Source organism: Panthera pardus, unplaced genomic scaffold (genome assembly GCF_024362965.1).
Source record: "Panthera pardus isolate Hobbes unplaced genomic scaffold, ASM2436296v1 HiC_scaffold_11, whole genome shotgun sequence".
NCBI classification, from domain to species: domain Eukaryota; kingdom Metazoa; phylum Chordata; class Mammalia; order Carnivora; family Felidae; genus Panthera; species Panthera pardus.
In genome coordinates, this window is record NW_026526666.1 from 39,218,532 (window position 1) to 39,231,406 (window position 12,875).

The following is a 12,875-nucleotide window of genomic DNA, read 5'->3' on the forward strand; positions in this document are numbered from 1 at the left end:
TTGAGTTGTAGGGATTTCTTAGATATTTTGGAGATTAACCCTTTATCAGAGAGCAGGGTTTTTCACTTGATCTACACTGGACCTGGAAAAAGGGTTGCAGCAAGTGCTTATATGCTAGTTCAAACACCATGTTTGCTTTCAGTAGCCTTTAGCCTTCTAGAATATGTCAGGCCCTGTCAGTGCTTCAAGACGGGTGAGACAGAAACTAGTCAGTCCCTCAAGCAGTCCTCAGATAAGTTGGAACATTTGACATGTGTCATCCAACTCTTTCTTTCCCTAGGGAAAGCTTGAACGGGGTGTTTTCCCCCAATTGTATGATATATGGGTTGGGATTGTGAAGAGAGGGTGTCTGAAATTTACCAACCAATTTTGTGTGGCTGGTTTTGCACTTGCTCCGGGTACAAAAGCTTCTCAACTTATTTCTGGGTTTCTTACAGAGGGAATTAATCTGTGTATTGTGAATCAGCATGTCCACCGGGAGTCAGAAATTCCAGAGATTACGATTACACCATTTTGCTGACTTCACCTAATCCAATTGTTTTCCTTTATGGTCATTGCTTTTTGTGTCCTAAGAAATCTTTGCTCACACTCAGATTGTGAAGAAATTCTGTGATTTTTCTCTAAAAGCTTTTTAGTTTTAGATTTTATATTTAGGTTTATGATACATCTCACAAAAATTTTTTAATGCTGTGTGAGGTAGTCATAGATGTTTGTCTTTTCTTATGGATATCCAGTCATAGTGGCTTCATTTGTTGAAAAAGTTTCTACTCTAAATTGTTGTTCATCACTTTGGAAATTGACTATATGTCAGATAGGTTTTGATTGATTTTTGTCTATCCCCCACTGTTTTAATTATTGTATTATGGTTAAGTCATCAAATCAGTGTATTAGTTTTCTATAGCTGCATAGCCAATTACCATATGCTTAAGAGATTTAAAACAACAGCCATGATTATGTCACAGTTAGCAGATGAGAAGTATTACATGGATGGGTTCTCCATTCAGGTTCCCAGATGCTGGAAATCAAAGGAGTAGTTGGCTATATTCTCACCTAGAGCTTGGATCCTCTTCCAAGTTTATTAAATTTGTTAGCAGATTTCAGTTGTCATTGTAGGACTTAGGATTCATCTTCTTGCTTGCTGTCAGGGGCCAATCTCTATTCCTATATGCTACCCACACTGCTTCCCATAAAGTCCTTCCATCTTCAAAGCCAACAATGGAAATTTCCCTTTAGTTGAATTCTATGTTTCAAATACCTGATCTCTTCTGTCTCTGACCTGTACACTTAGATTTGCATGTCTTTAGCTCGGTATCACTCAGATAATCTCCCTTTCCTTAAAGTCAACTGTACCATATAATATAAACCAATTACTAGAATAAAACTCATCATGTTCTTAATCCCACAGTGTGTGAATCAAGGGAAGACAATCTTGGGGGGCATTTTAGACTTCTGCCTGACACAGATATTAGAAGTCCATCCTGCAGGCTAGTCCTTTTTTTTTTTTTTTTTTTTTTTTTTAAGATTATTTTGACTATTCTAGGGCCTTTGCATTTTTATGACTGTTTTAGAAATAGCTTGTCAATTTCTATAAAACAAAAAACTGATATTGCCCAACTGAGACTGTAGATCATTTTAGGGAAATTTGATGTCTTAATGTTTGTTCAGTCTCCCAACTGGTGACCTTGACATGCAAATTGCTCAGCATTTTATTTTATTTTTTTAGTGAAGTTTTAAATGACTTTTATTATTTTATTTCTAAATATTAACTTTTTGTTGCTATTATAACATTTTTTGATTTTCTACCGCTGGTGTATTAAAATAAATTTCTGTATATTATAGTTTTTGGAGAGATTGCTAACTTCATTTGTTATTTTTGGAAGTATTATTTGATTCTTTAGGAATTTATATATACACAATTATGTTGTGTGTGAATAGGGACTACACATTTTCCTTTAAAATTTTAATGTCTTATTTTAGAAAGTCATTGCCATTTGTATTATTGTTCCTCTACATTTAATGTGTATTTTTTTGCCTTGCTACTAAATTTTTTTTTTTTTTTTTTTTTTTTTTTTTTTTTTTTTTTTTTTTGAGAGAGAGTGTGTACATGGGGGCAGGGGCAGAGAGAGGGAGAAACAGAATCCAAAGCAGGCTCCAGGGTCTGAAATGTCAGCACAGAGCCTAACATGGGGCTCGAACCCACAAACTGTGAGATCATGACCTGAGCTGGAGTCAGACACTTAACCTACTGAGTCACCCAGGCGTTCCTTGCCTTGCTACTTTAAAGATCATCATTTTATCTTTGGATTTTAGCAGTAGGGCAATGATTTACTTAGTTATGATTTTTGTTGTTGTTGTTATCCTGTTTGGCTTTTGTTGAGTGGTTATATTAGTTGATGCTTTTCCAAATTTGGGATGTTTTGAGCCATTATTTTTTTTCTTCCAATTTTCTCCTTCCTTACTAACAGTCTGTTTACACAGATATTAAATGGCTAGTTATTTTCTCTTGTATTCCTCTAATTTTATTCATTTAAATATTACAATTTTTTAATGTTTATTTACTTTTGAGAGAGAGAGAGAGAGAGAGAGAGAGAGAGAGAGGCAGAGTGCAAGTGTAGGGGAGGGCAGAGAGAGAAGGAAACACAGAATCTGAAGCAGGCTCCAGGCTCTGAGCTGTCAGCACATGAACTGTGTGATCATGACCTGAGCCAAAGTTGGATGCTTAACTGTCTGAGCTACCCAGGTGCCCCTAATTTTTTTTTAATCTCCATTCTTCAGACTGGATAATTGCTACTGATAGATTTTCAAATTCACTCTTTCAGTTTTTTCTAATATTTTGATAAGCCTATAGAGTAACTTTAAAATTTTTCAAATATTGTAGTTTTTAGTTCTGCAATTTATTTTTGAGATATAACATATTGGTTTCTGATATACAACATAATGTTTCAATATTTGTATATATACCAAAATTATCACAATAAGTCTAGTTAATATCCATCACCATATATGGACCATTTTTTTCTTATGATGAGAACTTTAAAAATCTACTCTTTTAGCAACTTTCCAATATACAATGCAGTATTAACTAAAGGATTTCTGTTTTGTTCTTTTATATAATTTTTCTGGTGTGATTCTCCATCCTTTGTTGTATATTATTTTCCTATGAATTTGCAACATGTTTACTGTAGCTGCTTGTAATCTTTGCTAGTTGCAGTATGTAGGGCCTCTTAGGGAGATTTTCTATTGATGCTTTGAAAGTGGATATAGATATTATTTTTCTTTTTTCTTTTCTTTTATTTTTTTTGGCATATCTGATGAGTTTTAATTGCATTCTAGACATCATGAATGAATCCTTGTAGAGTTTGTAGATTCTGTTATGTTTCTTTGAAGAATGACTTATCTACCATGTTAACCTGGCTGGACTGAAACTCTGTAATCTTTCTCCCCTGAATATGCAACAGCTTAAATCGATCCTAATTTATTGCAGCTTTTAATGGTGCTTTATTTATTTATTTATTTATTTATTTATTTATTTAGTCAGTCATGACCCTGACTGAGGTCTTTATTATGACTAAATCATTTTAGTGATCTGACAAAGATTTGTGTAGATTTGATATGCAGATGTTCGGGCTTATCCCTTCCTTCCTGGATTTGCTCCTAACTTTTTGGCTGTCCTGCCATCTCAACCACTCTTTTATGACTCCGTAAGTCATTAAGGCTGCAACATTCCACTTTTGGAATTAAGTGAAGATTTAGGCTGACCCCATACAAGAGGCTAGTTCAAACTCTCACATCTTCCAGTTGCTGATTGTCTTTGATAGTAGAATCCTTTCCAGCTTCTAGATGTTTTTAGTCCATTTCTGGTGCCATCTAATAATTATCTTTTATTTTGTTCAGATCTTATAAAGCAGGATGAGGGTCACTCTGACTAACCTTCTTAAACATAATGGGAAATAGGAAGCTTAAATTAAACGCTTTTGAAAGTTAATTCACAAAATGGCCTCAAAAAGCAAATATTCTATTGCCATTTGATACATAAAATTAAGACTTGGAAATACTATAGCAGGTTACTTTAATATTACTTTACTAAACTGGGCAGTGCAAAGAGTACGATACACTGAAAAACTTGGAATCAGGATGTAAAGCTGGAAAGAGGGTGACTTCTGACTTGCTCACAGCGCTGTTGTCACATAACGGCCTACAGTCTGTTAGCATCCCCACTTTTTCAGATGAGTGGCCAAACCTGCAAAGAAATGTGCTTTAGTTTCATTCAGGCAGAAATGAGATCTTTTTTGGTTAAAACATTCACAAAGTCTGTTAGGAAAGAAAGTGATATTCGTGTACTCACAGGCTATGGGATCAGTATTCCCAGGATCTGAATGGAATTTGAAGATATCAAGAATCTGGGGCTTCCACTAGGGAGAAGGTATCAGGAAAACCGTGGTTGTACTAACATTTGAATATCACATGTATGGTACCCAGAATATGGGAGGGTCTTGGGAAGGAAGGAATAGATGACACACACTCCCCAACTATGTATAATTTAGTGATACAGGCAGACACAGGAGTGGACAATTACTATATGGTGTGATAAATGCTGTATGGAAGTATTAGCTGGGTGCTGCTTGAGAACAGAAGATGGACATCTAGAATACGTGGGTAAAAAAGGATTTGCAGTAATACCTATGCTATGACTTGAAGGAAGTATCAGATATTATGGGTGATAAAATAGGAAATGAAATATTTTAAATTGTGGAAGGATCTGGTGGGAAGGCTTAGAGGTATAAAATCTCTGGAGAATGGAAAGAATTTCTGGATAGCAGATGATAATGCAGGATGAGGGTAGTGATAAGAGATAAGAAAGTAGAGACCTTAGAGGGCCTGTCATGCCAAACTAAGGTGTTTGAACTTTTCTGAAGGACTCTGGGATTTATCAAAGTGACTTGATCGGATTTGACTTTTTAAAAAAGATCACTCTACTTGCTGAGTAGGGCAGAGATGAGAGGGTGAGAAGATTGCAGAAAAGTAGATTTGTTTATAGGTGTTTTCAGTAACTTAGGCAAGCAATGGTGGGAACTGGTCTAAGGAAGTTGTGTTGGGACTGGGTAGGAGATGGACTTTGGAGATACTGCATACAAATCATAGACGTGGGGAAGTTTAGGGAGAGAAAACAAGGCAGTAGGATGACTGAAATTAACTATATTGCCCAACTGAAGCTTCACATTTAAATTATCTTTCGTGTGAAAAATTGAATCTCTTCAGTTCTTCAGCCATAACTACTACACTGTCACAATACCTGACAAGTGATTTGTGTTCTTAGTGTCTAAATAGAGTGATCTGAAAATTCTTTATGTGCATACATGTGTGTGCTTGTGTGCACACATATATATAAACATATGTGTGGTATTGTATTAAGCGTGGTAGATTTGGGCGTGAGACTCACAAAGTAGGATTTGGCTCCATTATAGTGTGCAGTTATTACAGCGAATAATTTTGAGAAACACAAAGCAAATATAAAATTTAAATAATTGAAAACCAAGGAGACCTACCCAAAGAATTAGCACTCACTGTTTTGCCGATCCTTTGGAGGGCAGACTCTATGGAATGAGTAAGTAAATGGAATTGTAAAGAGGCAAATCGTACTTCCAGCTTTGCTAAAGCTAAGCTTGTAATGTTTAAGCAGGTGACATTAATTTATAGAACACAGTTCTTCTATCCATGAAATAATGAGGTTAGAGTAGATGGTTTTTTAAGACTAACTCCTGCTTTAAAAGTTCCTCTAAGGGTTTTCTGAATAAATGGATTTACTGGTGCCACCATCACCCTAAATACCAGAAGAGGGTCAAATATTTCTGGCATTAACATGTACAAAAATTGGCATTACATGTCATTATGTGAAAAATATTATATATAATTATATACAAAATGAATGTAATTTAGATAAAGAACAAGGGTTTTCATAGTTAGACTTGAGGTACAGAAAAACCTTTTAGTACACATTGATCTGTCTGTCCAATCCTTAGCATTCATTTAGAACTATTTTATAAGGTAATTTGAAGCTCTCAATTTTAAGTTTAAAAATTCTTGCATTCTTGACTTTAAACAATAACAGACATGAGCACATGAGACCTACACAAATTAGAAACATATGTCAAATGACAAAATTCAGATAAAAAAAAGTACTCATTAAATGGTATAAATAGTAATACTATATATGACCTCTTGCATAATTTTATGAGGGGAAAATCAATAATACATAATCAAATATAGAGTACTATATTTAGGTAATTTTATTAGCTTTCAAATTCTGAAATCTTAGTCCTACATCCATGTACATAGGCATAGGATTAAATTAGATGCAAACATATGTGCTATACCCATAGCATATAGAGATTATTCACCATAATTCTCATTAAAACAGGGAAAAAAAGTAATTAGACACTTACAGAAAAAACTTTAACAAGCCAAGCTATATAACTGGTTGATGGCAGTGGGTTTCAATAAAGTAGAAATTTGGGTCCTAGTTCAATATCTTACCAGTTTAGATAATCTTTGACAAATCATTTTCTTTATGGCCTGTTTCTACCTGTACAATGAAGATAATGACCTCTATCTCTGAAATTTGTTGTAAAGGGTTAATTATATAATTTGCAGAAAATGTTGTATTACGCAGCTCTTTATTGCAATTAAAACCCACTCAAAGTGGCTTAAAACTTAAATAAAATTTATAATTTCAAACAATTGGAAAGTACAATAGAGTAAATGATTCTGGTAGTCTCTGTTATAGAATCTCTTTGGTCTCATGCTTGGGTTTTTTTGTTTGTTTTGTTTTTTCCTGTTTTGCCTCTATGCTTTGTCAGCCTCTCTCCATGAAGTGGCAGAAGAGGATATCCACGATCAGCTCCAGACATAATTTTTATAGCTAACAATCCTAATGAAAATAAATTTCTATTTTCTCCAATAATTTCAGCAGATTCTTGGAGCTAACTTGATTGAGCAAGGGCCAAGCACCAGTTACTGACTCACGTGATTGGTTGGACAGATAGATGCATGTACCGAGAATGAGTGGGAGTGGTGTGTTGGTGATAATACTTTGTAGACTTCTTTCCTATTCCAGGGAGTATAATTAATCAAAGTCTTCAGCTGCTATGCTTTGAAATCCATCGCTGAATTTGCACAGAGGCTAAACCTCTCAAAGGCTGCTCCTAGTCAGTGGCTGAATATGGTAGGGATCCAAAGACAAATCCATGCCTCTTGTGTTGGCTGAGGATGGTTCAGGGACTCTCCCACAGCTTGGTCGAATCTGCCGTTACATAACCGACTGTGACACTTGTACTCCACACATTTTCCCTCTTCACTCTGTTCAGACTTGCATAGCAATCCAATGACTCATTCAGTCATTCCTACTCTTATTGTTTGCGTTCACACAGGTATTTTCCTTAATAAAATCTGCACATTTAATTCTGTTTTGGCATCTGTTTCTCAGAGTACCCGGACTTACATAGGTGGTTACAGAATGGGAAAGAGCCGGGTTCCATTTCATTCTTAGGTAGTATATATTTGGAGAAGCCAAATCAATACAAGGTATTGCCTATAAGGGTGTTGTAAACTATATACTAATCAATGATAAAAATTTTCATTTTTGAGAGTTTAACTATTTATTACATAATTGAAAGTTATCGGAAGGATGTGGAACCAAAGATTAAAAAAATTAAATTTCATACACACATACATATTGACTGAATTGGCAGTAGAATTCAGTGCAATGATTCTGATTAGTATTGATGAATACATTTGGTCTATCCTTGATAAGAACTACCATCATTCCATCTTCGAGTTCATCTAATACTATTGTAAACATCTTCAGTGATGAGTGAGTAGAGTGGTTCTCAGACCAGTGAGTACCTGTGAGCTACCTGAGAATTTTCCAGAAAGCAGATTGTATCTAGACCTACTGAGTCAAATTTCTTAGAAATGGTACACCTTCACACAGATGGTGAAGCTCTACCCCGGGCTGCCGTCACCACACATAGGCTCACCCAACACGTGCTGCTGCAGACCCGAAGCCACCAGTCTGTAGAGCATGGTGACTCTGTGGCTGTGCCCACTATTACCGCTGCCCTTGTTCTGGCCCAGCTTGCCTGTATGTGGATTTTTTAAATAAATATAAGTACAGCACTATAGACATATTTTCTCTTCTTTATGAGTTTCTTAATAACATTTTCTTTTCACTGGCTTTATTGTAAGAATACAGTATCTAATATATATAACACACACAATATGTGTTAATTGACTGTTAATGGTCAGGCTTTCAGTCAACCGGAGGCTATTAGTGGTTAATATTTGGGGGAGTCAAAAGTTATATGTGGGGGTCAGCACCCCAACCCCCAAGTTGTTCAAGGATCAACTGTGTATCTCAAAGGGACAAAAAAAAGCATTTAAAATTGCAAGCTTCCTAAATAAACTTTTTTTTTTTTTTTTTCTCTCAAGCTTATTAATTTTTGAGAGAGAGAGAGTGCATACATGCATGGTGGAGGAGCAGAAAGAGAGAATCCCACGCAGGCTCTGGGATGTCCGCACAGAGCATGATTTGTGAGATTCTGACCCGAGCTGAAATCAAGAGCCTGATGCTTAACCCACTGAGCCACTCGGGCACCTCCAAATGTACTTTTTAAAGAGGAGGTTCAGGGGCTTGTTTTCAGGTTTAGGTGGGGACCAATTCCTTTGGCGATGTTGAGCTGTCTCTGATGTTTTAAAAGGGGCTGGGTTTACCCTAGGGACAAAGCCTCAATCTCACAAACTATGCTCCTGTTTATACCAGTCCCTGAGTGTGGGGGGTGGTGATGGGCAAAATCATCTGCTCTGAGAGTCGCAGTTCTTATAAGACCAGCTTGAGGCCCAGTTGAGAAGACGGCTTAGAGGAGCCTGACTGGAATTAGATAAAGGACAGTCTTTGTCACTTGTGTTGCCTTGGATATCCATAGTTTAAAGAAACGAAGGTAGAAGCAGCAGTAGTAAAAAGTTGAATTTAATGCTAAATGTTCCAGAATTACACGTGACAATTAAGACACCTTAGCCTGGTAAGGTAGTATCAAGTATTAAACCTCTCAAAAAAATAATTACAAAATACTTGCTCTGTGTATGAGGCAAAATTTATTTTAAAAGATCTGCTTCCTCTACAGTTAGTAACATAATGAGAGATAGTTAAAAATAAAGTGTTAGGTAAGTAGTAAGTCCCTCTTTGGCAAATAAATAATTCTTACGACTTAACTGATATTTAATATTTCTATAAATTATGTAGAAATTGCTTTAGAGAGGAAGGATATTTAATAGAATACTCCAAACTAGAAAACTTCTGAAATGCCTTAAAAAAAAGGGCAAAGCAAATCTCTACAGTATTAATATCTCTAACCATAAAAAGGAGGATGCTTATGAATCCATTATGTGTCCTCAAATTTGAGGAAAATATTAAAATATTTTTAGACTTTTATTGAATTGATAAATAAGATATTTGTAATGCTCCCTTTTGACATAAAAAGCAAATGTCACATGAAATAATGTAAACACAAGTAATGATTTATAATCAAATATGATGCATACAGATATTTACCAAGATTTAATGTATTCCCCTTTAAAACCAAATTCCAATAATTTCACTGGAACTCTTGATCCACTTCCATCCCACTTTTTAAAAGTCGTGCATCTCATTGTTCAATCTTTGGTTCACTTTCTATGCTTTTTGGTTTTCTTCTACATGGAATTCAAGTATATTTCAGTACTTTTGTGCTCTATTAGAGCAATTGGTAAATTCTAGCAACATTTTCTCCTTTTATTATCTTTTCATTTGTTCCTCAAACTTGAGCAATACAAACATTTAAAGTAACTGAGCCTGGGTGGCTCAGTCGGTTAGGCATCTGACTTAGGCTCAGGTCATTATCTCATGGTTTGTGGATTCGAGTCCCCCATTGAGCTCTGTGAGGACAGCTCAGAGCCTGGAGCCTGCTTCGGATTCTGGGTCTCGTTCTCATTCTGCCCTTCCCCCATATGTGCTCTGTCTGTCAAAAATAGAAAGTGTAAAAAAAAAAATGTTGAAAAAAATTTTTTTAAATAGTTTGGCCGATTTCTTATGGTTATTTTTTGCCAAGTGATGATAACTTGGCTATTATGAACAATTAGTTTTTCTTCACTTGGACTCTGTGTACTCAGTGGATACAGTAGAGCCATTCTTTTCCTTCCCAAAATATCCAGCTCAGGAAAATACAAAGTACTGTGAATTCTAATCTATCCCTCTGGAGAAGAAATTTTTATTGTATTTTCTGGTAATTCCATCTAGACATAGATTGCCTTTTTTTTTTCTTCTGCATTTATGAGCAGTATAATTTATGTGCTTCGAAAATATTCTTGATTCCTGGTGTTCTTCTTGGATGACTTTCATCTGGTTTTACAAATTTCAGTTACTTCAAGGGGTATTTCAGAATTAAAATAATCTTAAGTAGAGCTTAGCTTATGTTCAACTATCTGTTTCTAGAATTGTCTTATTCATTTTCCTAAAACCAGGACTGAAAATAGTTCCTGACCTATATTAGGAGGTTAATATTTGTTAGTAAATGAATAACTGGAAGAAACATAAATAGTTTAACAGTGGTCATGAAATCAAACATATACAGTCTAACGATTCTTAAAAAAAATTACAGTATAAAGATTCTTTATATGTTAAAAATGATCTGAATATAGGGGCACCTGGGCGGTTGGTTGAGTGTCTGATTCTTGATTTCAGCTCAGGTCATGATCCCAGGGTCATAGTATCAAGTCCTATATCGGGCTCTGCATTGAGTGTGGAACCTGCTTAAGATATTCTTTCATATTCTCTCTCTCCTTCCTCTCTCTCTCTCTCTCTCTCTCTCTCTCTCTCTCCTTCCCCTCTCTCTCTCTCTCCCTCCTTCCTCCCTCCTCTCTCTCTCTCTCTCTCTCTCTCTCTCACACACACACACACACACACACACACACACACACACTCCCTCCCTCTGCCCCTCTCCCCAGCTCACACACTCTCCCTATTTCTCTAAAATTAAAAAAAATAAATGATCTGAACATAAACCTCTACTCATCCTGTACATTATGCTTTAGATGATTTTTCTTTCCTCCTCTATTCTCTTGTTCTGCTCATAGCTGCAATCTACGAGCATCCATTTTGTCCAGAGAGATTTATGGGATTTACAAAGCCATATTGCTCATAGAACCACATCTATACTAATTCTAGTGTCTAATAATTTAGATAATAAAATAATTCATTAGAGTTACACTAAATCCCACAGTTTGGAGAGCAAACATGATTAACTTAATCACCTGGATTTCAACCCCAGTTCTGAAAATCACTAGCCATGAGATTTTTGAATAAATCCTTTAATATTTCTGAACACTGCTTTCTAAATCTCTAAAATGGGAATAATAAAACCTGTTCCATCTCAGATACTCAAATGAGGACATGCATGCAGGGGAATAAAACAAGTATCAAGTTACCTTCTAAAAGTGAAGCATTCTTCTCCAGTGACTGTATCAGTTTCTTCTGACCATATATTTCCACATATCTCTTTTTTTTCTTTCATGTTTGTTTATTTTGAAAGGGAAATCTTGAGTGGGGGAGGGACAGAGAGAGAGAGAGAGTCTTAAGCAGCCTCCATGCTGAGCATGGAGCCCCTCGTGGGGCTCCAGTGCACAAACCGTGAGATCATGACCTGAGCCGATATCAAGAGTCCGATGCTTAACTGACTGAGCCTCCCAGGCACCCCTCCACATTTCTTGTTTTCTTCCATTTCTTCTCATCCCTATTACCTCAATTACAATGATTCTTTATTTCAGGCCTTTGTCTTTCATCATTTGTATCACTATAATATACAACCCATATTACTCCATGTACAGAATTTTCCCTGCTAGTATAATGTTACCCTGTCTCTCATCTCCTCTAAATCCTTTAGTAACTTTGTGGGCAACATAGGCTGGTTGACCCAACCCCCATTCCAATCTTCACTCTAATTACTTGCCTCCACTGTAAAGATGGTAGGAGTTTAGTACACACAGCACAGCATACTGGGTAGATGTTGGGAAAGTCTTTGCTTTCTTCACAGAAGGAAAGTGAGATGATACAAAAAGGAAGAGGGCTGACACTGCTCCCAGTTTTCCTCTTTCTGCTTCTCCCTCTGGCGAACAGATATTTGGAGGCTCCACAGTCCTCATATGATCATGAGGAAAACCAAGAGCAGTCAGGGACATGGTGTTGATAATAGGTAAACTGTTGAACCGATGCCAGCAACTGTACTACCTGTGGAATTTGGTAAAAATAATAAGCTCATATTTGTTGAACTTTGGCCTTTGAATGTTTCTTCCAGTTTTAATTGGTAATATTCTCTGCTGCCTTCGTGATAAAGTTCAAACTTTTTTGTTTGATGTTCAAAATCTTTTATGGATATTTCTAGTATATACTTTCCAGCATCTTAAGTTACATCCTCCGTGCTAGGGTCCTTGCTTCACTCCAGGTTCTTGAACATAACTATGCCTTTGAAAATTCTCTTGGCAAATGTACTTTTCTTTGGAAGATTGTCTTTTTTTTCCCAGGGTTTGTTTTTAATTTTTATTTTTTTTTATTTTTTTTTTTCAAGTGCCACTTACCTTTAAGATTTTGGTCATCCATTGTCCTCTATTTTGTTTTTTGAGAACTAGTCACACACACAGAAACCTTAGGTGAGCATACTTTCATGAGATAACTGAAAGGAAATGAGGGAAGTGAGTTGGGTGGAAAGAGAAGTGGTTTCTCAAAACAAGTGCAGCTTAGGGGCACCTGGGTGGCTCAGTCGGTTGAGTGTTCGACTTTTGGTCTTGGC